This window comes from Peromyscus californicus, unplaced genomic scaffold (assembly GCF_007827085.1).
Source record: "Peromyscus californicus insignis strain IS unplaced genomic scaffold, ASM782708v3 Scaffold_4__1_contigs__length_199733344, whole genome shotgun sequence".
In the NCBI taxonomy this organism is placed as follows: Eukaryota; Metazoa; Chordata; class Mammalia; order Rodentia; family Cricetidae; genus Peromyscus; species Peromyscus californicus.
This window is the reverse complement of record NW_026294562.1, coordinates 60,012,574-60,034,956: the sequence shown is the minus strand read 5'-3', so window position 1 is coordinate 60,034,956 and position 22,383 is coordinate 60,012,574. Positions and strand designations below refer to the sequence as shown.

At 49.4% G+C, this 22,383-nt stretch overlaps 1 protein-coding gene and 1 long non-coding RNA gene across 3 annotated transcripts in view; one reads left to right on the top strand and one right to left on the bottom strand.

Annotated features, from left to right (window-relative positions):
- Positions 1-22,383, bottom strand: part of LOC128125790 (uncharacterized) — a 205,458-nt gene that overhangs the window by 59,325 nt on the left and 123,750 nt on the right. For both annotated transcript variants that reach the window (XR_008223227.1, XR_008223228.1), the window contains exon 2: positions 3,689-3,758. This is a non-coding gene — a long non-coding RNA (uncharacterized LOC128125790). The remainder of the gene's footprint in view (positions 1-3,688; positions 3,759-22,383) is intronic.
- The window catches only part of LOC128125789 (potassium voltage-gated channel subfamily KQT member 1), a 71,373-nt gene that overhangs the window by 11,713 nt on the left and 37,277 nt on the right, over positions 1-22,383 (top strand). The gene's annotated exons all lie outside the window — the stretch shown is intronic.

The window sequence follows — 22,383 nt, the reverse complement described above, 5'->3', positions numbered from 1 at the left end:
CATGTGTGTGCACGCCGTGTACGTGCGCTTCTGCTGAATGTGCATGCACGCCGCCAAACCCACCCACCCCTGCTTGCAATAGGAGACCCTGGCCAGGCCCAGGTGCAGGGCTGTTTTTTGTCTCTCAAACCCCAGCTTGTTTTCAAATCCCACACAAAGACAGCTGCATTGAAAAAGTCCTAACACAAACTCCAGCTCCATGAGCCCCCGTGGCCCGCATACCAGGGAAATGTCCCGCCATGCCTGCGGTTAAAACCGCTGTGAGCTGCGGCCGGAGGCCTGGGGGATGAGGTCATCTCTCCAGCTTCCTCCCTCTCTGTGAGGCTCCCTGGCCCCGCAGGGGCGACCCACCTCCCTGCAGCTGGACCCTTCCCGGCCCGCCCTGGCTTTCTGCAACTCTCTTGGCAGGCCTCAGTTTCCCAGGGGCAAAATGAGATCCTGTGGCCTCTCTGAGTCCTTGAGACAGCCCTCGGTGGGTCCCACTTTCATGTGGAACAAGGTCAGCTCCCTAGGTCCCAGACCCTCGTTCACACTCGGCAGGGCCTCACATGTACTCGAATTCATTTTCACACCCTTTCCTGCCAGTGGAGACTTATTGGCTCTAAATTCAGCGCCTAGCCTCATGTCTTTGTGCTGTATCTGGGCTTTGCCTTGGTTTATTTAGTTGGTTTTCACGGCCTATCTGTTGTAGAGTGTGTTTCTATCTCTTAATCTGCTGCTGCCTGGAGTTGTAGCTGGTGTCTTTTTTTTTTTTTTTTTTTTTTTTTTTTTTTTTTGACTAAGACATAGCTCAGGTTGTACCCGGTGCAATGTTGGTGCTTGTACTACGTTTGGCCATGTGTCACACTGCCTGGTCTGGTGTCCTGTCTGGAATCTCTTGTGGGGGTGGGGTGGGCATTAATACCACACCAGCCACTGGCTGCACTCATGGAAGCCAGTGTGTTCCCTCTGACCCTGTCCCTGAAGACTGCAGGTTTGCAGCCAAGGGAAGGAGACTCCTGCAGGTTGAGTCACTGCTGCCCAAGGTCAGGAGACCAGCAGGCAGCTTGAGCTTTCCACTGACAAACCCAAGGTTGCCTCTCTGTGAGGCCCCTGCTTTCTGCTTGGAGAGGTCTGGTTCTTGCAGCTCTTTAGGGGTGCCATCCAGCTAACCATGTATCCTGTAGTGTTACCGGCTCTCTCCTGGGTTCCTGGGTCCTCTGGTGAGACGTTCTGTCCCTCTCAGGACAAGAGCTTACTATTCCTGTGTCCTCAGCACACCAGGTTCCTACTGTCCTAGTTTATAGTTTTCTACTTTAGAAGATAACGCCACCCCATGCACGCAAGATGCCTACCTCTTTGGTTGACTTGTTTTCTCCTGCATTCATTGAAGCAGAGAATATCTATGAAGCTTCAACTGTGTTTCAGGCTTTGGGCTGATGGGACAGAGGCTATAGATTCACACCCTGAACTTACACCGCAGGGCCCTGTGGACACGGAGGCCAGTCCCCATGGCCATTTGCAGTGAGCCCCTAGGGCTGATGTTGGGGCTAAGTGAATGAACAGACATGGAGTTAGCTCTGTGTGCAGCCCCTAGGGTATCCAGAGCTCAGGAGGCTTGGGGGTATCTCCAGGGAGACAGCTACTCTGTGGTTTGGTCTAAGTGGGGGGATGTGGCCTCTAGTCTCAGGGGTGACCTAGGTGAATGGATGGGGCTGGGCTGTTTATAGGGCCCACAAGGCCTCAGAGTTGTGCAAGGAAGTCACACTGGCTGGGCTCAGAGCTCATGTGTCCTGCTAGATTTCTAGAAATGCCTGCCATGTTGAGCTGCAACAAAGCTTCTTGCCTCCTAGCTGCCCTTTCTGTGGAGCTGGATCCTCCTTCCCAGAGTCTTTCGAGTGTTATTATGGTGCCCACAAGCAGGGGCAGGAACGGTGGAAAGCTTTCCTAGTATCTTTTCTCTTTCAGCTGCTAGAAAATGTAGGGCTTGCCTGCGGCGCTGAGACCCCGCCTATCTGCCTGCTAGGAGCCCAAGAAGGACATGGCAGCACATAGTCTGCAGGCTTGTGGATTCTAATTTTTTGTTTCCAAACCAGGATAGAGACTGTGTGGCCCTTGAAGCCTACAGCAAGTACTTCATGGCCTCTGAGAAAGTGGCCAAGCCCCACCCTGTTCAGCAGGAGAATTTGCAGAGTAATACTTTATCATTTTTCGTTGTTTTGAGACAGTGTCTTGTGTAGTCCAGACTGGCTACAAAGTCGGAGATCCACCCACCTCTGCCTCCTGAACACTAAGATTAAAGGCATGTGCAACCAGGCCTAGCGACTTTGAGTGGTCTTGAACTCCTAATCCTCCGGGTTTCAAATGAAGCATGTGCGTTTAAATGGTACTTAGACTGCCATGTCCTAACCACATGGGCGTGCTGCACTGTCCCACATTGGCCTGGTCTTTGTGGCTTAGGATGGTTTGTGGTCTGTTTGGTTTCACAGTGTCTTTCTTCTGTGTTCCCATGTTGACACACAGTTGTTCCTAGTTCATACCACTTTGGATGACTCTACCTGAGGCCTCTACTTAGTTTTCTCAATCCCATCTATGTCACTGTTTTTTCTCTCTATAAGCACATCATGCTGGGTTTTTCCAAGTCACTGAGACTGTGTCCCTTGTCTTTAGAAAGCCAGCATATGCCCCTAAGAGAAGACCTTCTCCTTTGTAACTGGCATGGTTGGCTTTAGTGGTCAACTCAACACAACCTAAGGTCACCTGGAAAGAGAGGGACTGCCTGCATTGGGCTGAGCTGTAGGCGTATCTGTGGGTGATTGACTTAAGAACTGATGTGGGAAGACCCAGCCCACTGTGGATGGCACCAAGAGGCAGGGCGAAATAGAACTGAGCACAAGCAAGTGAGCAAGTGAGCATGCGTGCATTCATTTCTCTCCGATCTTGACCGTGGATGTGAAGTGACTAGCTGTTTAAAGTTCCTGCCTTGACTTCCCCATGATGACAGACTGTAACTTGGAATTGTAAGCTAAAATTGGCCCTTTCTCTTCCTCTCCTAACTTGCTTTTTTTCCCTCCAGGATATTTTGTCAAAGCAACAGGAATGAAACTATGTTGTGTGGGACACACGTCCTAGGAATGGGACACACGTCCTAGGAAGGGGACACACGTCCTAGGAGTGGAACACATGTCCCAGGAGGTCAAATGAGGAGCTTGGGTGGAAATGGCAGGGCAGGTTATCTCTGCCACAGTGTATACAATTTAAGGGCCATGAATTCTAGGTCACCAGGTTTATGGGGTTTAAACTGGCCACCACCCTGCCCTGTTTCCTTTGTGTAAGGCCTGTACTCTGTAAGAGCAGGAAGGCCAGCATCCTCAGCTGCCACCAGATTTCCTGAACCTCCCAGGCCTTAGTGCGGAGGGTCCTGCAGGACACAGCTCTGGTTTTTGCATTTACTGGGAAGCCAGCACCATGCTGTGTGCAGTGACAAGAATCATCACATATCACATTTGTTCAGAACAAGTTAGAATCATGAGAATCCTGGGACAGGAGGGAGAGGCAAGTAAGAGACTGTGGGAACCTTCTGGAAGGACACACAACCTATTCCCTACTGTGTAGCAGGTGAGAATCAGTTGGAGGCTCCTAGGCAGGATCAGGAATGCAATCAGGGCTGGCCTTCTGGAGGCTCTGTAGGTGGAAAGCCATGACCTACCTGGGTTTGAAGGGCCTGTTCTCCATTGCTCTTCCTTCAGGGCTCATCTCCACACGCTTTTCAGGTGACTCTGAGCCAAAAGGAAAAGAGAAGAGGCCTTGGTGTGTGCCTGGCAGCAGGTTCTCATGGCCTCAAGAAGACACTTGGATAGCCAGAGTTTCCCCATCCCCATCCCTGCCCTGAGTGCTGACCACTTGTCTCCAGGGCATTTAGTGACTCAAGTTCCACAGCCGATGATGCATGTGTGGGCCTGTCCCCACACTTCGGAGTTGCTGAGTCTTAGTGACAAGGCCCAGGCTCTGTACAGGAACCTGGGGAGAGGCCCATGTTGTACCAGCTCCTATTGTCCCCTTGTGGGCCTGTGGTCAGTGCTGCCCCTTGCCATCTGTATCTTGTCATGGGGACTGAACCAGTGGGTGGGGACCTCCCTCTCCCCCATTTTACAGTTCTGTCTTAGTCCTCAGATCTATCTTCCTGGGAGCTTGCCATCCCAATGCCACTCTGGGGCCCCAAAGATCATTCTCCTGGTCAGGGAAACTGCAAGGGGTGACTGGGACAGCACCAAGTTACCACCATCTGTGTGTGTGTGTGTGTGTGTGTGTGTGTGTGTGTACACGTGTGTATGTGTGTACGTGCGTGCACACGCTCATGGCTTCCCAGCCCCCTCCCAGGGCCTCCAGGTATCTGGGTGGTCTTACACTCCCCTCCCTTCCTCCCTCTCCTCACCCCCTACTCTCCCTGCCTCTTTTCTGACAATTGTGCTGACTCAGCTTCAGGTTGGTAAGGAACGATAAATCCGCCTGGGTGGCCAAGTGTGGGGTGCCCAGTGGTCCTTTAGGGTCTTGGCTTACGATGGGGTTACATGGGGCTCCCGTGTCAGTAGGAAAGGCCTTTCTGTGGCAGGAGCCTCCTGACCTTCTAACGGAAGACAACTGTTCAGGAACCAAGGACCCTAAAGCAGGCAGGGTCCTATTCACAGACTCCAGAAAGTAGGGGTGTGTGTGTCGGGGGTGTCCCTAGGCACTCTGTTTTCTGTAGCCTGGGTCTGGCTGGGGCACAAGGAGGCCTCTGCTCCGTAGAGCAGTGGGTTCTCTTCTCTGTTTTCTCCACCATCCTTCCTTTACGCCCAGGACAAAAGTCAGACCTGGGGTAGGAGCTGCCTGCTGGGGGGTGGTTCCCCACTCAGGTTTAGTAGGATTAGAGTGTGCCGGCCAGGGACAGGTGTTTCCTTTATGCTCTGCCTGAGGCTGGAAAGAGCCTCCTCAGTGAGTGCTGCATGCGGTGGGGGTCTCTAGTTCAGAGTAGCTGGGGGGTGGCAGGGTTTTGTTAGGCCCTTGTTTTTACATCTGACCCTGGCCAGCTGGAGCGCCTCGCTTTAAGTGCAGGCTAACAGCTGACATAATATAGTGGGGTGGGCTGAGCAGGCCGCCCTGGTACCCCCTCTCCAGTGGGGCGCCCAGGGACTGCTTGGGGGCTGTGTTGGGGGTGAGAGGATGAGCCGCAGGGCCTCATGGCTGAGGGGCACAGCTCGGTGGAGTCCACCAGCTGTCTGCCTGGATGAGCAGGCTGCCTGAGTGGCGCAGGCTAGGGCCCTGAGTGTCCCCCAGGGCATCACACTCAGACGGGCTCCCATCACGTTCTTGGCCTCCCAGGGTCACTCAGAACGAAAACCAGAGGCCCAGGCTGTGTGCTATTGAAGCATGTCATTGTGTGACTTCGCAGGTGGGAGGGAGGGAGGGGGCTGGGGGCAGCCTCTCAGGGTCGAGAGGCACACTTGAGCACCCAGGCCCCCTGGCCCCTTGCTTTTTTGAGCTGACCAGTGAAGGAAGGCTCCAGCAGCAGCTTCCAGTAGACTGTCTGTCTCCTGGTGATGAGGCTGCATGGCGACTGGAGACTCTGGGTGGAGCAAGTGGGGTTTTGGGGCTGGGGGCTGGGGGCTGGGAGCTGGGGCTGGGCTACAGCAGCCTCTTCAATAGCTGTGGGAGGTGCTCTGACCCAGAGGCCATCTCTGTGTGTCTGGACGGCTGGGCTTGAGAAATGGAGTATGTCCTCAAGTACCTTCAGGGTCGTGGCAACCGGGGGCTATGCTCTCCTCCCCCATGTGGGTGATGCTTGGGAAGGCGCATCCTAGCCTCTGATGTCACCGCTTTGTGTTCTCTTGGTTATTTATAACACAGGCTCTTCTCTGAAGATGGGGCTCAAGGGGCTGGGTTGCAGGTGGACCCAGCACTTGTGGTGTGTGAAAGAGGCTAGGGGCGGCAAGTGGTAACAATGGCTTCCACACTTGCTCAGGACTGTTAAATAGGTTGGAAGAAAAGGCAGCCGGGTGCAGCTGGGACGCTCGATTGTGACATGCATGGTCAGGGGTGCACACACCTACACACACACAAAGAAGTGTGGAGGCACGCATGCGCCTGATCTGTGTGCACTGTTCTCACCTGCAAGCAAGTTGGAGTTGCATACAAATGCGACTTGAATGCTCGGCTTGGATCTGGGTCTGTGAGGAGAGGGGCTCCCCTTTGGGGCCCACTCCATTTGCACATTTAATTCAGAAACTGTCAGCATAAGAAGCCTGGACAAGAACAAAAGGTCAAGTGCGGCCTGGGAGTTCCACTCCTGCAGGGGGAGGAGAGCTGGTCAGAGTCCCATGGGGCTCTCTGGGGAACCTGGGGGCTTCTTTATTTCACGTTAAATTTCTTTTTTTCTTTTCCTTCCTTCCTTCATCCCTCTTTCTCTTCCTTCCTTTCTTAACACGGTTCTATCCTTTAGCTCCCTGCGTAGCTGAAATCGATCTAGAACTGGTCCCCTTCCTCAACCTCCTCAGTGCTGGGATTACTGGCCTGCACTGCCGCACTCAGTTTATGTGCTATTGGAGATCAAACCCAGGGCTTCCTACATGCTAGGCAGACTCATTGTCAACTGAGTTGCACCCCCAGTCATCACTTTACATTCTTTGACAGGGCCATGCCTCTTCTTGCTCACGGAGAAGGTTCTATCCCTGCTCATTGCTAAGTATTGCCAACAAAACAGGTCCCTGGACCTAGTGCTTGCTACCAAAGCCTGGAGATGAAACCAGGCCTGACCCACCATCCTCAGACATTTATGAACCCACTCCTGAGCCCCATATCTGAAGAGACTGGCCCCTCGTCCTGGGAATGTGGAGATGTGATAGTACCTCTTTCTCTTAAAGGGACAGGGGCAACAGGCTCTGTAGCTAGCCCCTGCTGAGGGCCAGTGGAGGGCCTGGGGGGGGGGGGGGAAGGGAGCCTCCAGAGGCCTATGAGGGCGAAGAACAGGAAGCATGAGGCCTTCTGGTTTTTCAAAGGCTGTTCCTACCATTTCCTAAGGCCCAGAGACAGTCAAGGAGGTAGTCAGTCAAAGGCTGGAGACTTGAGGCAGCTTGGTGGCATCATGTGAAGTACCCTCTCTGGACCACTGTTTACTCCTAGGTCAGAAAACAATGGGGTGTCCTGCTCCTGGGACATACGTGGATTGTGTTGGGGAACACCAAATGTGAACATTCTCAGCCCAGAGCCAATGGCGACAAGGGCTGCAACATGTGGATGGGTAGTGGCTGCCTAATTCTAGCGAAGTTAGCAGGCAGGGAAGGAGAAGGGTCTGTTGATGGTGTCCTGGGATGGAAGGACCTCAGTTAGGAATCATACTGCTTTGGGCTTTTATCCTGGGGTGTGCTGGCACATAGCACATGCCATATTTAAAGCACACAATTCAATAACTCCTGACACATAAGACCACAGCCAGAGGCAGGAAAAAGCATGTACCTACTTCCCCAAAGCACCCCTGTGTTCTGGGTGTTACCCTGCACCCTCTTGGCCACTCATTTAGGGGGTGCACACTGGTCTGTTGTTTGTTGCTGTAGATGCTTCCATTTTCTAGTTTCCTTTAAATGAACTATTTATAATGCCCTCTTTTTTGTCTGGGTCCTTTGATTCAGTTTCATGCTTTGAGACCGATTATCTAGGTTCATGCTTTTTCGTCACTGAGCAGTATTCCAGTATATGGATGTACCCCAGTGAATACTCCTGTTTCCTTTTTCATGGACCAACACTTACGTGTAGAATGCCTGGATGATATGGTGGGTATTTATCTAGCTATTGAACTGGCCAACTAGGGTTGTACCATTTTACACCCTCTGAGCAGCATTGCGATTTCCAGCAGCTTCATGTTTTGGCGGGTCAGTCCTCTCCACAGTAATGGACCTACTGTGTGTCTTGGGGGAGGTGGAACCACACTGTATTTGAAATTCCATTTCCGAGTGAGTGAAGGGGTTGAATCAATCTCTCTCTCTCTCTCTCTCTCTCTCTCTCTCTCTCTCTCTCTCTCTCTCTCTCTCTCTCTCTGTGTGTGTGTGTGTGTGTGTGTGTCTGTGTGTGTGTCTGTGTCTGTGGGTACAACTTATTTTTGAGACAAAGTCCCTCACTGGACCTGGAGCCCACTGATTTCAACCAGACTGACTAGGCAGCAAGCTCTAGGGATCTCTGTCCCCTGTCCCTCAGTGGTGGTCTTACAGACATGTGCCACCATACCCAGCTCTTTATGTAAGTTCTGGGCATGGAACTTGGTTCCTCATAACTGCAGGCTGGGCTTTGTTGCCTGGGCTACCTTCCCAGCCAGGTGTCATCTTTCTGCAGTTGAATTGGTGAAAGTGCCTTTAGATCCTATTCTAAAATGTCTTCTTATGTACATTGGGCTGTTGTTTTTCTAGAGCCAGGGATGGAACCCAGGACTTCATGCGTGCTAGGCCAGAGCTTCGGCACCGAGCGAGTCCTCAGTCCTGCCTTCCTAGCAGTGAAGATGTCAATGTTCTTTGTGAAGTTACATAGGTCTGGGCTTTGCACATAGCTTCTTCCATCTGTGGCTTCCTTCTCGTTTATTTAACGATGTGATTTTAAAAAAAAAAATGGGGCTGAGAGTGTGGCCCAGAGGTAGAGAACTTGCACAAGATTCCATTCCTAGCAACCCAAGAAAAAGAAAATTTTAATTTTACAAGTCAAATTTATGTCTTCTGTTTTAATTCCTACCTTTTAATTTCATATTTAAGAATCATATATTTAGCATGTCGGAAATATTTTCTTATTGTAGTTCTATAGATCTGTGATAGTGTATGAGTGCATGAGTGCATGTGTGTGTGTGTGTGTGTGTGTGTGTGTGTGTGTGTGTGTGTGTGAAAGAGAAGTAGACAGACTTAGGCTCTTCCTCCATTGCTTTCCACTTGATTTTCTGCCTCTCACTGAACGCGAAGCTCACTGTTGCAGTTCACAGTCTGGCCTGAGAGGCCCAGGCTCCATCTTCAGTGCTGGGGGCACAGTCACATGCAGCCATACCTGGCTTTTCATGTGGGGGCTGGGGATCTGAACTTAGGTCCCCTTGTTTGTGTAGGCACTGTACCCCTGGAGTCGTTTCCAGCCCCTTGTGTGGAATGTAGTTGATACTCTATACCTCCTCATATGGATGCTGAATTGGTCTAGTACCATTTTCTGAAAAGAATATCCTTTACCTCCTGAGTCTCCTGCCATCCTTTTTAAAGTCCAGTGTGCCCTGAGAGTGTGAATCTGTCAGACTCTCTCCTGAGTCACTGATCTGTCCTGTGATACTGTACTCTGCTTACTATCATTAAGGTAGGACAACAAAAAACAGTCATTTGTGGGACTTACTTTTATTTTTCAAGTGTTTTTGGCTATTTCTTGGTCTTTTGCATGTCCATATAACTTTTTGGAGCAGCATGCTCATTTTTATGAAGAAGCAGTGTGGAGTTTTACTGGGGATATGAACCTGAAGGTCAGCTTGGGGAGAATTGGCCTCTTAGCAATACATGAGCACACATGTCCTATTTTGAGCTTAAATTTTTCTTTATTAAAAAATTAACTTTAGCCGGGCGGTGGTGGCGCACGCCTTTAATCCCAGCACTTGGGAGGCAGAGCCAGGCGGATCTCTGTGAGTTCAAGGCCAGCCTGGGCTACCAAGTGAGTTCCAGGAAAAGGCGCAAAGCTACACAGAGAAACCCTGTCTCGAAAAAACCAAAAAAAAAAAAAAATTAACTTTATTTATTTTGTATGTGCTAGTGCCCATGCCGTAGCTTGTGTGTGGTGGCCAGAGGACAATTTGTAGGAGTCAATCTTCCACCATATGGGTTCTGGAGATCAAACTCAAGTTCATCAGGCTTGGTAGCAGGTGCCTTTACCAACTGAACCATCTCCCTGGTCCTCAACTTAATATCTGTCAGAGATGTCTTACAGGACTCAGTGTCCAGGTATCTTGAACACCTATTTTCAAGGCACCTAAGTTCTTCTTCTTTTTTTTTTTTTTTCAAATTTATTTTAGATTTATTTTACGTAAATGGGTGCTTTGCCTACAAGTATGTCTGTGTACCACATGCATGCCTGGTGCCTTCGGAGGTCAGAAAAGTGCATCAAACTCCCTGGAACTAGAGTTACAGATACTTGTGAGCAGCCATGTGAGTGCTGGGAATCAAACCAGGGTCCTCTGGAAGAGCAGCCAGTGCTCTTAACCACGGAGTTGTCTCTCCAGCCCCAGTTTATATTTCTGGTGCTCCTGCTGAGGCGAGTTCATTTTTCCTCTTTTCTTATATTTAGTGAGCTTCATCCTGATGCCATCTCTCCATGTTCTAAGTAGAATTTAAGTGACATGGTTCTGTTAATTTTGACTCTCTATTTAGAACTGCAGGTATTTTGGTACATTTATCTTGCTGATCTTGTTAGTTCTAGAAGCTTCTCGTAGGTGCCATTGTTGTCTTGTGGCATTAACAATGTTGGCTGCCAATGAGGAAAGAGTTATCTCTTCTTTCTGACTGGGACTGCATGTTTCTTTTCTTGCTTTATGGAATTGTCTAGCCTTGATTCTACAGTGCTCAACAGATGCAGAAAGGGTGGCCATATTCTGTTCCTACCTAGGAGTATACTCATCGCTTGCCATCTTGTGAAAGGGTTGTAGTGTGTTTCTCTCGACATATAGATTATTTAGGATTGTGTCCACTAAGCATGGACATTCTCGATTGCCCCCTTGTCCCCCTCAATGATTTCTACCTGGATCTGTATTTGATTTTAGAAAATACTCAGTATGCTTAGAATCTACCACAGCTTAGTAAGGCTCAGTTTAGGACCCAGAATATGGTTTGCATTGGTAGATATCCCTCTGTGATCATGTCAGTGTGCTTGCTCTGCTGGTGCTAGGATACCTGCCCTGCATGCCTATCAGTGTGAGTGACAATGTTGTCTATCTCGGCTGTGTCCTTACTGATCTCCTGCATACCTTTTCCATCCATCACCAACAGACTGGTGTTGAGATCTCCTACTGTGAAGGGAGCTTGTAGTTCTCGAAGGTCTTGCTCAGTGTGTTTCGAAGCTCTTTTATGAGGTATTGCATCGTCCTCCTGATGACTTCATCTGTCTGCTGTTATGAAATGGCCTTCTGTACCACTGGTGATTTTGTTTGCTCTGGTCTTTTATTAATGAGAGCATGGTATATCTTTTCATTCATCTTCATTTCAAACTGTGACTTGATGTTGAGTATGTTCCTTTTATGAAGTGTGTTCTTGGGTCTTGTGCATCAGATTCTCTTTCTCTAGTAGGTTCAGAGAACCCTGTCTGTGTTTACTGCCGTGGCTGAGGTTCTTGGTCTCACTTCTGCCAGAGCCTTTGTGAGTATATTTTTGTTATCAGAGAACAAAGAGATGGCAGGTGACATGGGGGGCAGGCCTTCAACTCTCAGCAGAGGGGTCCTGGGTAGCCTCGTTGAGCAAGTCATAGGGATCCTATAGTAGGGATGTAAAGAGGATTGGATGCTGGTGTCCCCATCAGAAGAGACAGTACCCCAGGACCTTCAGCAGGACCCATGCCTGGCACAGGTGGCCAGAGCTGCACCGACTCCAGTTGTCAGAAAGGAGGTGGGGGAGGTGGTGGCTGTGAGCTGCTACAAGATTTGGACTTCTGGATAGGGTGATGGGGGCCAAGTATGGTAGGACTGAAGTAAGCACCCTCCTCTCCATATGGGAGCCAATGCTGTGGTCCTGAAGGTCACTGCCTACATGAGTCATGCAGGCACACACCTGGACCAGGTTTGACTCAAGGGGTCTAGAGAAGGCTTCCACTGATCCTGACAGGTTTACATTCTCAATCAGAACCAAATTTGGCTGTGTGGAAGAAATAAGAGAAGGGGTGGGACACACACGTATATAAACCTGTCGTGTTCCCGACTGCATTCTTATATTTACTCAGAAGATCACAGGTCGGACGAAGAAAATTCCCATGTAACCAAAATGTTTCCATAACTGCTCGCATTCCCATATTTAGACTTGTAGATGCAGTTGGGGGTACCCCAGGGGGACACATTTACACGCATGCCAATGGCCAGGCTCTGGAAGACATCTCCGGAGTTCGCCAATCCCTTGGGGAAATTTTTTCTTAAGCAGTGTTTGTAGGTTTGTGGAGGAGGAGGTTGGATACAATGACAGCCTTGAAGGTGAGTCTCATTCCATCACTCTTTGACCATGCTTGTTGTTGTTGTTGTGTGTGTGTGAGTGTATTTGTGCACGTGTGCATGTACTCATGCATGTAAGAGTGCATGTGCACACACATGGGAACACTGGGCTCTGGACCTAGGCTGACTGACTTGGGCTATACATACATGTACGCGTGCGAGCGCATGCATGCACGTGTGCGCGCATGCACACACACACACACACACACAGAAAGAGAGAGAGAGAGAGACAGAGACAGAGAGAGAGAGAGAGAGAGAGGGAGAGAGAGAGAGAGAGAGAGAGAGAGAGAGCTGGCCCACCTTATGTGGAGGTGCCACTCTCAACTTGGGGCAAAGTGAGGACACATTTAGAGGGAACAAAGGGGCTCTGTTCCCCGCCCACACCCCGACTCCTGTGAACTGCTCTGGCTCAAACACCAGTACTTTGGAGGATGTTTGGTGACAGGTACTGGGTGCCCGGACAGGACCAGGTGTCCTAATCTCAGGGATGTCTCCAGGCTAGATGCCAGAGTCCTTTTCCCAATGAAGGGCTGATTCCAGTGGCCATGTTCCTCTTGCAGCTCTGGTTCTTCCACATTACAGTGGTCATTATTAGTCCCCAGCATCTTGTTGGGGGTCTTCGAGCCAGTGGGGTCAGATGGCAGGGAAGGTAGACTGCTTGGGTACTGAGGTGCTGTCTCCAGGCTAGGTATGCCTGGACTAGACACTTGTGGGGGGGGCGCCCCTTGTTGGCTGGCCCTGCTTTTCAGTCTGCCACCTCTTCAACTTTTGCCTGCCTTTGAGAGCAGCATGGGGCCCTGGTTTTCCATCTGAATAATTGAAATGATATATGACCCTTGGGGGTCATGGAAACAGGATGGAGGCAAAGTGCCTACCAGTCCCAGGGACCTGCCTCAAGTCCTGGGATACTTCCAGTAATCATGCCGTGTGGCTGCCAGGAGGGTGGGCCTCTATCCCAGCACCTGGGGAGAAACAAGAGGCCCTGTGTGCACCGCTGCACTCCAGCTGCCGGGGGCCTGATAGGCCTCAGGATGCCTTGTGGGAAGTAACTGTGAGTGCCTACATATGGTGCCATATACCCATGTGACCCTGTGTACCCTGACATGTGGGGCCATGTGGGGCCATGTGGGGCCATGTGGGGCCATGTGGGGCCATGTGGGGTTGGTAGCCTGACATCCAGTGTATGCTCCACTGAGTAGCAGGAAGGGGACCCTGGTGTTCCCAAGCAGAAGCTTGGGAATGGCAACTGGGAGGTGTGGGAGCCCACAAACATTAGGGAAAGCAGTGGGCACACCTGGGAGGGGCAGACTCTAGAAATGAGCCAATAGGAGCCATGGCTCCTGACACCTTCAGCAATGTTAAAGTAATGTGATATAATATACCAAGGGACAGTGGTATCAGGTCAGGGCACAAGGTGACAGTGAGGCCAGCTTTACCCTGTGCCCTCGCTGGCTCTGGATTTTGTCCTGTGAGGGCAGACTTTCTGGCCCAGTGTGACCTTAGCAGGGGAAGAACCATAACATGGGTTGTAGTTCTTGCATGCTGTGGGTTCTCCATTCTCGCTGTCACCTAGTGGGCTCCCACTCCTGTGTCACTGGAGGGTTAAATGGAGTGGTATAGCAGAGGCTGAAGAAGCAGATGTCATCAAGACCTAGAACATTCTGTGTTCATCACTGAGCCCCCATGGCTGCTGGGTAGGTTGCGTAGTGGTACCAAGCTCAGCTGGGGACCAAGATGCAAACAGATATGCAGCGATAGTCACCCCCACCAGTCTTGTGCAACCGTGTCTTGAATGCCAGGCCCAGGTCCCCAGCTGCCCTTGAGAATTTGTGACAAGTGCTAAGAACAGCAAGGTGAGCCTGACATGGCAGTCACTTGGCTGTCCCCTCCCAGGAAAGATGCTGAGGGAATCAGAGCTGGGCTGGACTCCCAGAGACTGAGGGAGGAGGCTGGAGGAAGGGTGGTGGTCAGTGCTGGGGCCAGCATTGACACAGTGCTCAGGAGCTGTGGCCTGAGTGCCTGCAGCCAACCTAATGTGGTGGTGAGGTGTTTCCTTTCTCCAAGACCTTAGTTTATCTCTCTTTTTAGTATTTAAACATTTTAAAGAATTTTATTTACTTCTTCTTATTGTATGTACCTATCTGTGCATGCATATGAACATGCATGCCTTGACAGACATGTGGAGGTCAGAGGAAAACTCTGTAGGGTTGGTTTTCTCCTTCCACCTTTCCATGGAATTCAAGAATCAAATGATAGGCTTGTGTGACAAATGCCTTTCCCCACGAAGCCATCTTTCTGGCTCCTATCTCAACTTTTAAAAAGTCACCAGGGACCCACCCATCTCATAGGCTTCTCTTGTGTGTTTCTGTTTTCTTGTCTTAGATTTGGCTTTGTTGGGTTTAAGCTGTGTGCTGCAAAACTCTCTCCCATGTGAGATGTCCGGTTCAGTGAGTTCTGGCAAATTCCTAGGCCAAGTTGAGTTCCTTCACACGCTCTGTACGCCCTGTACCGCAGCCCATCCCTGCACCTGCACCTGGGAACTATCCTGTCCCCCTGAGAACGAGACTCGGCAGCACAAAGTCCTGCGTCTGGCTCCCATCACTTTGCAGGGCTCACTTGAGGCCCGTCTGCTTCTGGTCTGTGCTCTGGTTGATTCTTTCATTTGGAAAGGATAAAATGTACTGCAGCTTGTTTACCCGTCCACAGGCTGATGGACATCTGAGCCGTCTCTAGGGCTTGGTTATTATGATTAAAGCAGCCATAAGCATTGCACACATGCTCTGGAGTTGTTGTTTGCCTCTGTTGCTCTCCAGTAACCCCCTCCCTGTCCTTGAGTGGGGGGTGCGAGGATACAGCATGTTCAGAAGCTGCCAAACCCTTTGGCAAGATGACTGCCACTGGCTTTGCTATCACCACCCTGGGTGCCACCACGGTAGCTGTGTGTTCTCACCAGCACTTAGTATTGTCAGTGTGGGCGCTGGAGAGATTGCTCATTTAAGAGCCCTGGCTGCTCTTGCAGAGGACCCTGGTTCTATTCCCAGTACCCACACAGTGACTCACAAACATCTGTTAACTCCAGTTACAGGGACCTGAGGCCTTCTTCTGACCTCCTTAGGCACCAGACAAACACGTTGTGCACATTTTCACATGCAGACAAAACACTCGTGCACATTAAAAATAAACAGATAAATAAAGTATAGTCTGCTTTTGAAATTTTAACCACCCTAATTGTAATTGTAATTTGCATGTTCTTAGCCTCTGATGGCGTGAGAATTCACCACCCTCGGATCTCCTTTAGGGAAGTCTTCAGTGATTTTTTTTTTTCTTTTTAAAACAATTGTGTGTCTCCTTCATGCTGAGTGAGGAGGACGGCATTCATGACGTGGCGTCTTTCATGTGATCTGTGTTGCTCAGACCTCCCCTCCCCTGGTGGACTCATCTTTGATTCTTCTTAGCAGGGCAGAAAGCAGTTTTTAATTTTGATGAACCCATTTCATTAGGGTGCCCCCTCCTTTTCTTGTAAGGTTCATGGTGGTTTTTGTGTGTGTCCTGTCTAAGAAATATTTGCCTAATGCAAGGTCACAAAGCCTTTTCTCCTGTTTTCTGTAGAAACTTTATCGTTTCATGTTTCTTGTTTAGATTTGTAATTCCTTCCAAGTTTAATCTTATGCACGGTGACAGGTATGAATCGGGACTAAGTCTCCTTTGCATGTGGTTACCCTCATGTCCCTCTGACTCTTTTTTTCATGAAATTACTTTGGCACCTTTGATGAAAATCAGTTGGCCGTGCGCTGGGTCCGGTTTCTGGACTTTGTAAACTGTTCTGCCAGGAAAACCTTGATTGCTGTGACTTCTACACTAAGCCTTGAAATCAGGTCTTGTTAATCCTCCAATTTGGTTCATTTTCAAAGTGTGATGCTCTGCTGGACCCTTCACAGTCTCTGGAAAATCAGAGAATCTAGTCGTCAACTTTTAACAACAATCCAAAACCCAAACCCGAAGCCAGCCCTGGCTTTCTGACTGCTCTTGCACAGAGGAGCAGAGAAAGATGGGCTTCTCGTGTGTCTGAACAGCACTGCATGCTCTCTCTCCCTGCTTAAGTGTCTTCAGGGCAGGTCACGGTGCCATGCAGTCTCCAGGACACACAGTGTGTTAGATTGATTCTTCATCCTTCATGTTTTTGAAGCTCCTGACAGGACACTCTTTCTCCCATTTTATTTTGGGGGTTGTTTGTTGCTAGGATATAGAAGGACAGTGATTGTTTCTCGTGTTGACCTTGTTCCAGTGGCTTTGCTGACCTTACTTTTGACTAGGAGAAGGGCATCTACTCACTTTTGTTTGCTTGTTGTGGGTCCTTTAGTGTTCTCTATGGAGAGATCTGGTTATCCCTAATAAAACCATTTGTACTTTTTCCTTTTTGGTCCATATTCCTTTTCTTTTCTGGTTTGCCTCTTGGCACCAGCTGGGGACTTCAGCTGGAAGTTCAGTGGTGAACTAAGAGAGGCCAAGTGACCTGAAATCCTCGGGTCTGATAGTATTGGGTCCACAAGCCTTGGGTCTGTAGTATTAGGACCGATGGGGGTGAGGGGGGTGGTGATGGTAACTGGGACATGTTCTTTTTCTTCCTAGTCTCCTGGGCCTGGAGACTGTATCAGTTACTGTTGGGTGGTACCCAATGCCTTTCCTGTTGAGATGGCTTAGCCTTTTCCTCTCTTAAACTATATTTTGAGCTCGTTATACTGCAAAGAACAAAACAACCCCCATTTGTCACACAAAGCCATCTCCGTCACAATGTCTTTAAATGTACATCCTGTCGGACTAGATCACTGAGGTTCTGGGTCAAGTATGCGCATCTGTGTTCCGCAGAAGGCCTAATTTTCCTGCCATGTGTTCTGCTTTGGTACCAGAGGGTGAGTCGGGAGGTACCCGTGCTCCTCCATTTCAGCACAAGTTTGTATAAAATGTCTTGTATTTCTCCCTTCCATGTTAGACAGACCCATGAATTCATATCATCTGCAGTTTCCCTAGCAAGGGGGTTTTATTTATTTTTTGACATAAATTAGTAAAAAGAGGATCCACGAGTTTTGAATTTCTTTTTGGCTAAATTTTGGCCATTCCCATTCTTAAAGCATTCATTCCCTCAAGGAGCAGAAGCCTCAGCCTAAGTTTGAAGACAAGACCATCTTGGAGCTGGGTGTAGTAGCACACAGGTCTTGGGAGGCTGAGGCAGGAAGATCGCCATGGGTTCCAGGCCAGCCTGGGCTGTATACTAAGTGAGAGGGCAGCCAGGGCTATAAAACAAGACCCTATCTTAAAAACATACAGAAGTCCATCTTGGGGTGTTCCTAAACTTAGACTTTGGGATGAAGTGTGTGTGTGTGTGTGTGTGTGTGTGTGTGTGTGTGTGTGTGTGTCCATGTGCATGCTCACCTCAGAGCTCTGAGAGGACTCAGGATTGACTGTGACGTCAGAGCTTCTCCAGTCCTATCTTTATGCTCTATGCTGCTGACCAACCAGAGTCTTTCAGGCACCCTGTCCAGCCCTGCTTGGCGGGACACAGAGGGCAGAGACAGAGAGTGGACATATGCTGGGCTCTCCAGGAAACAGCCTCTTCCCCAGGGAATAAAACTCAAGGAGAAGAGGAGATGAGCACTTAGAATCCATTTCAGGTCACTTGTACATCTTCCATGAACTGTGCAAACATGTGCTCTGAAGTAGCATGGCTCCCTCTGAAGTTGTTGACTTACCACCTCCTAAAACAGCAATTCCATGCACAATTTCCTCAGTCCCTTAAAACATTCCTGACAGGAAGAAAAAAAATACAGTTTAAAGTCTCCCCTCATTAAGATGTCTAGATTTACACAGTAAGTGTGTCGTGGGACAATCAATGAACAATGAATAGGCCAACTACAAGCACTGTGCCCCCAGCACTTGCTCACACAGCCATAGCACAACCTGTGATTAGGTGACCCACTCATTCCCATGCCCTGCAGGTCTCAGACATGCCTGGCTAGGTGCAGCACCTAGACCTTCAGAGAAGGAGCCAGAGTCCAGGCAGCGGCTCAGCAGGGTTGCCTAGGTCTACAGCTGTGGTGAAGGGTGCTCACCCTGAGGGTCTCAGCTTCACTAAAGCCTAGTCCTGTGGGAATTCTTGATTGGGGTTGTTTTCGAAGTGTGGGCTCCCTGTATATGAAAATGCATCCCAGTCCCAGCTAAAGGACCGATGTCTCTCCATGGGGGTTGGCAGCCATTGGTAGTGGTGTCCAGGGTCTTTAGAGTAAAACCCTATATAACTGGGCAATAGATGTGCATGACTTTCCTGGCAAAAGTGGAGGCCTGCTTTAAATGAATGCAAAGCTGACTAAGAGTTCCAGGTATGGGTAATCTTAGGCCCCTGCCCCAACAAGAGCAAATTTCAAGGTGGGCAACTGGGGCTGTCCCTATATGCAGAGGCCCCTCTGTATTCTCAGGGGTTTATGCATAGTGGGACTGGATAGGGGTTTAGGGCTCATCTTCTGTCTAGACAGAGAAGCACACCTCTGAGGCCTTGTTGCTGCCTCAGTCCTGCTGGCTTCCAATGACTTGGATTAATTCTTCAAAGCCCACATTTCTCTGTGGTGTGAGGAAACAGTGGGCCAATATGGTGGGGGCCCTTCTGGCTTAATGGAGTGGACATCTCTAGGGATCCTAGTTCAGTTCCTAGATTGGTCTGGGTGACAACTTGTAGCTATTTAGGGGTTATTCTTTCTGGGATGTGAATCAAAGATAAGGAATTAGCAGGTAGGTTCCTTCCAGCCCCCTTGAGAAGAGCCCACTCCCAGTCTGTTCTCTGGAAGCTGGCAATCCTTGATGTTCTGTGGCTTATAGAAACACTGTAGAAACCTCTCCCTTCACGCCCACTTGGCTTCCTCCCTACCATTGTTTCTGGGTCGTAATGTCCCCTTGTCATGTTGGATGAAGAGCACACCCCATGCCATTGTTGCCTCATCTTAAATTACATCTGCAAAGACCCTCCTTCCAAATATGGTCACACACTGAAGTCCTGGGCAGGGGATGTTGACAGGAATTTGTGTTGATACCATTTACCTGATAACGCTCCCCCACCAGAGGATGAGGAACCAGGAAGTCTGTGAACTTGGCCCACAGTCTGCCTGTATGTCTATACAAATCAAGTTTTATGAGCACATAGCATGAATTCTTGTGGATGTACTATCTCTTGTCCCTTCCACTTCAGGATGGAGGTCATGTGGCCCACAGAGCCTTAAGCACCTACTGCCTGGCCTTTGACAAAAAGCTTTAGGCTCTAAGGACTTGGCTCCACAGAGCCCTTGATGGAGGTCCGAGAAAAACAGCCATACACAAATCACTGGCTCACCAAAGAAAAGTCTCAAGAAATGAGTGCTGTGGGAAGTGGTTTTTAGATAAGAGCTGATTTTAGTTTGGTGTTTAAGGGTCTGGTAAAGAAAGAGGACAGTAAAATGTCCTGGTCCATGAGATAAGCAGGAAGGGCGGTGCTGACCAACTCAGCAGCTGCCGGGAAAGCGGGGAGAGACAAGAAACCATAGCACACACAAGAATGGAAAAAAATCAAATCAAATCTATTCAATTTTATACTAAATATTAATGTCCTAAATTTATCTTCCAAAAAGAGATATCCAAAATCTCCCAAAAGGCAGAGGGTTTGATTTGTTTATAATGAACTAATTTTCTGGTGCTAAGGCTAGTACTCCAGGCTCTGTGCATGCTGAGTAACTATATAGCCCCAGTCTGATTTCTTTAAATTTTCAAGCAGATGTATCCAATACATTCAGTAAAGTAAACATAATGGACAGTTGAAAAAAAGGAGAGATAGCCAAAAAATATACAAAGAAACTACGCGCAAAAATCGCGAACGAATAGAGCAGGTTGTCAACACTGAATCCTGAACTAGTGTGAGAGAGGCCTAACTATAAATGTGAAGACATCACACAACAGAATATCTGTGATATATTATGTGGTGTGTGGAAAAGAGGGATAAGCATGGTGACCTGGGGGGGGGGATTATTTTTTTCCTGTTATTACATAAAGTACCCTAACAAAAGTAACTTAATGGAGAAAAGGTTTGTTTATCTTGCCTCACAGTTCCAGGTTATAGTCCATCGGGGTGAGGAAGTCGAGGCAGCCGGAAGAAGTCTGCAGTCAGAAGAGGAGAGCAATAAATATCTACATGCTGTTGCCCAGCTCACTTTCCTCACTCATACAACCTAGGCCTCTCCACATCAATGGACACCATCAAGAGAGGCCCACAGGCATGCTCAGAGGCCAGTCTCCAAGGTGGTTCTAGATTTTGTCAGACTGACAGTTAACCCTAGCCATCATGGGTGTCATAGGGCAAGTCTTTCAGAATAGGCTTTGAGTAGATGCAAGATCAGAGAATGCAGGCAAGTAAGTAGTTTAGACTCTAACAAGGAATCCGAAATAACTTGCTGTTATCCCAAGCCATGCCACCCCACTCCCGAAAAATAACCCCCTACAAATCCAGCACTTTCAGACAGCTCTCAGAGTGGAGCTCCCAGGCCTGAGGGCTACACAGCTCTGGGGCTGGCACCTCTCTGCTCAGCACAGGGGCGGCCGTGTGGGGAAATCCACCTCCAAGGCTGTTACCCCTGCTGTGTGGCTTCCTCATAACTCCACTTTAGAAATGAACATTCCAGAAAGGGAAAAAAAAAAAAAAAAGCCATAAGAGCCGTGGTGGAGCACTTGCCTAGTGTGTGCAGGGGTCTGGGTTTGATCTGCAGTGAGAAAAAAAGCCGAAGTGAGCATTCCAGGAGACAGGAGCCAAGAGACAGGATATGCAGAGAGGATATACTGGCCTGTGCTTTGCTCTCTTGATCTTAAAGCCCAGATTCCAGGGCCGGGGTGGCAAGGAATGTGGAGACCAGGTTTTCAAGCTGTCTCCTTGAGTTTTGGAGCCTGGTAATAGTTGTTCTCTGCTTTTTTTTGCATCGTGGAAAATTTCTGAAGCTGATCACATGTTGGGCTTGTATTAAAAGAACACACCTTGCACTATTGAGACAATTGTTCCTGTTCTCCGATCCAAACTCACCGTAAGGGCTGGGGACTAAGCTCAGTTGAGAGTGTTTGCCTAGCATGCACGAAGCCCTGGGTTCACTCTCCAGTCTGCATAAACTGGGCATAGTGCTGCACACCCATGATCCTAGCACCGGGGAGATGATGTTAGGGGATGAGTACTGGAAGATCAAGGTTATCCTTGGCTACATAGAGTTTGAGGCCACTCCGGGCTCCCTGAGACCCCTTTTCAACAATAGCAGCAGCAGCAGCAGCAGAAAAAAAAAGAAAAGAAAGAAAGAATGAATGAATAAAACTAGAAACATAGAAACAAATGGTTAAAATATTGAAGTGGGGGGGATGTCTCACCAGGGACAAGAGGCCCTCTCCTGAATAGGGGACACTCAGCTCGGTGAGGGAAGACAGGGCAGCTGTGGACAGCTATGTGGAGCTGACCTCTCTGAATGGAAAGACACTATTCATCCTGTCCCCAGCAAGGCTCAGACGGCCCCCTTTCCCCATCGTTGCAGATACTTCATTTTCACGTCTGCCTGTCAGCACCTTCCTCAATTGCTGGTGTTTGCAACCCCACATAGTTTGAAATTCATTAAATAAAAATCATTGCCTCCTGTCCTATGCAGATGCACACTTCCAGAGCACCCAGGCTGCCCACTCTCTGCCGTGGGGGGACTGGCTCACAAGTATCCTGGAGGCGTCTGGGGGATGGCATGAATTTGCTTGGTTTGAATCTGCTGATGAGGCAGTTCTAGGCAGGGATTTCCTGGGCTGGTCTGTGTGCATATCCTGGCGCCATCTGCCCTGCCCCCTACCAGGCGTCAGGAGGCCACTGAACCCCCATGTTCCCCTCCTGACCTCTAGAACACCCAAGCAGGGAGGAAGGGAGTGGGCAGGGCACGAACACCCCCATCTTGCTGGCTTGCAGCAAGCTGGGTCCCAGGGCTGGAGGCAGCTCATTAAACCACCTGAACCGCATGTAACTCTAGTCAGTACCACACAGCACCGCACCGGCAGCACACGTTAAAATTAAAATGACCACAGGGCCTGCTCTCCTCCCCACCGTGGGTGGGCAGCCTTTATTCCAAGGTTGAGGCCCAGAAGCCTCCCTTCGG